The sequence below is a fragment of the Mus pahari genome, chromosome 3 (assembly GCF_900095145.1).
Source record: "Mus pahari chromosome 3, PAHARI_EIJ_v1.1, whole genome shotgun sequence".
NCBI classification, from domain to species: domain Eukaryota; kingdom Metazoa; phylum Chordata; class Mammalia; order Rodentia; family Muridae; genus Mus; species Mus pahari.
In genome coordinates, this window is record NC_034592.1 from 18,138,009 (window position 1) to 18,140,899 (window position 2,891).

Below are 2,891 nucleotides of genomic sequence, written 5' to 3' on the forward strand. Positions count from 1 at the left end.
TCTGTGTAGCCCCGGCTGTCCTGGAACTCACTCTGTAGACCAGGCTGGCCTCAAACTCAGAAATCTGCCTGCCTCTGCCTCCTGAGTGCTGGGATTAAAGGCATGCGCCACCATGCCTGGCTTGAGCCCAGAGTTTCTTACAGAAAGAGGAGTTAGAATGTTTAGGGGGTTTGGTTTAGGGGCCAGGCCCCTAAGAGGGCAAATTATGCAAATAAGCTCCACCTGTTTTGGGTTTCACTGGGGACAGCCACCTGACATGTACACACACACACACACACACACCCCAGAGGGGCTGAGATTTACCAGGACTGCACAGCCTGATTCGCACAGCCCACTCTCCTGGGGGATGAAGGGCACTGTCAGCCTTGCATGGGAATTTAACACAGTGGAGACTTCCCTGGGCTTTGGTTCCCATTCACCTTTATGACATCAGCTTGGGATCTGCCGTGGTCGGAGACTTGCGACTCCAGCAAGTCAGCAATCCTTCTAGCTTAGTGTCCCTGCTTCTGGGAGCCAGGGGAGAGATTTGAGTTTTCTTTGTTTAATTTAATTTTAGTGTTGTACTTATTCACTTTACATCCAGCTCCCAGTCACAACCTCCCATAGTCTTTCCCCCCACTCCTCCACCCCTTCTTCTCCAGGAAGATGGGGCCCCCCTGGGTCTCCCCCACCCTGGCACTTCAAATCTCTGTGAGACTAGGCGCTGCCTCTCCCATGAAGGCCAGACAAGGCAGCCCAGCTAGAAGAACATGTCCCTCAGACAGGCGACAGCCTCGGGGACAGTCCCCACTCCAGGACCCACACGAAGGTCAACTGCACATCTGCTACATATGTGCGGGGAGGCCCAGGTCCAGGCTGTGTGTGTTCTTTGGTTGGTGGTTCAGACTCTGAGAGCCCCAAGGGTTCAGATTAGCTGGTCACCCTGTGGCGTTCCTATCCCTTTCGAGGCCCTGAATCCTTCCTCCTGTTCTAACATAGGAGTCCCCAAGCTCCATCCACCGTTTAGCTGTGGGTGTCTGTATCTGTCTGAGTCAGCTGCTGGGTGGAGCCCTCAGAGGACAGCTGCTCTTCTCTGTAAGCACAACAGTGTTAGGGAATGGTCCTTGCCTATGGGATGGGTCTCAAGGTGGACCAGTTACTGGTTGGCCATTCCCTCAATCTCTGCTCCAAGATCAGTCAGTGCTCCGGAAGATCAGTCAGTCTGAGCCATCTCTCCAGCCCCTGTGCCTTCATTTCTTGTAGACAGGATAAGTTTTGGGTTAAAAGTTTTGTGGGTGGAGTTTTCTTATTTGAAAAAGGAGTTGCCTTTTCCCCTGCTGTTTTTCTAAAGCAGATTTCCCACACCCCTCCTGCTTCTTCCACGGCCCCCCACACCTCAGTGCACCCTGTTAGGTCATCAGCTGACCTTCACGGGGCACACCACCACCAGGTGTCCACAGTCAGGGTCCACCAGGTCACCCTGGTGTGGGCCTTTGATGGGTTGGACAAGTGTGTGATGGGTGACCGTTGCGAAGTCACTGCCCTGAAAATCCTCTGTGCTTAGGCTCCTCCCACTCCCTTCTCCTTCCTGGGAACCCTCAATCTGAAATAATGTTGAGTTTGTATTATTTCACTGGGAGGCTTGGGTGGGGAGGAGATGGCTTCCTTCTCTTCCTGGCATGCATGTAAGGTTCCTCCTCCACGTCATTGCCATCTTCCTCCTCCTCCTCTTCCTCCTCTCCCTCTCCTCCTCTTCTTCCTTCTCTTCCTCCTCCTCAAAAGGTTTATTTACTTTATTTATGTGCATATACATTTGTTTGCCTTGCACATGTGCACAAGCTCTTGGTGGCCAGGGCTGTTGGACCTGCTGAAGAATTACAGGCTTTGGGAGTCAGTTGCCTGAATGGCGGACAGGAACTGAACTCAGGTCCTCTGCAAGAGCAATGAGGGCTCTTAGCGACTGAGCCATCTCTCCAGCCCTGTGTTGTCTTCTTATTGAGACAGGTCTTGCTATGCAACCCTGGCTAACCTTAAACTTGTGGTGATCTCTCTGCCTTCAGCTCCTACGTGCTTGGATTACAAGCATTCAGCACCATGACCAGCTTTTGAATTTTTAAAATATTAATGTGTGTGTGTGTGTGCACACGCGCATGCGCGTGCCCCAGCAAGAGTATGGAGGCCAGAGGACAAGTCTGTGGAGTTGTCATTGTCCCCTTCCACCTTCCTTCCTGTGGGTTTTGAAGATCAAATTCAAGTCTTCGGGGCTGCTAACCAACTGAGCCATCACACCAGCCCACAACTGACTTTTTTTATGTTTGTGTTTTGGGGCTAGCCCAAGCTAGCCTAGAATGTACTGTCTAGCTCAGGATGGCCTCTGATCTTCCTTCCTTTACCTTAATGCAGGGATTGTGGGTGTACCCCACAACACCCGGTTTCTCAGGGAGAAACAGGACCTCCTTTTCAGTGTGAGTGACAGCCTGCATCGTGGGTTGTCCAAAGACTCATTGAAGGACATCTCAGTGGTCCCAAGCTCATGACATTGTGAATAAGGGTGCTGTGGGTGTCCTTGTGCAGGTGTGTTGGTGAGCACAGACACTTTAACTTGGAGTCCATCTCGCCTGGGTGATGGCTGAATGTGGCAGTATAGAGTTTGGAGAGAAATTTGCAAGCTGGGAATTCTGCTGCCACCCTACCCCCTCCACCCTCTGTTCCCTTGCTGTCTGCCTAGAATTGTCTTTTGTAGTCTGAAATAAAAGAAGGAAAGGGGAAAATAGGCAAATGTGGAAATGCAGCCTATAATTTCAGCACTTGGAAGTCTGAGGCAGGAGGATTCTTGGGAGTTGGGGGCTAGCCTGTCTGCATCATGAGTATCAGGGCTACTGGGTAAAGCCCTGTCTCAAAAATGGAAAAAA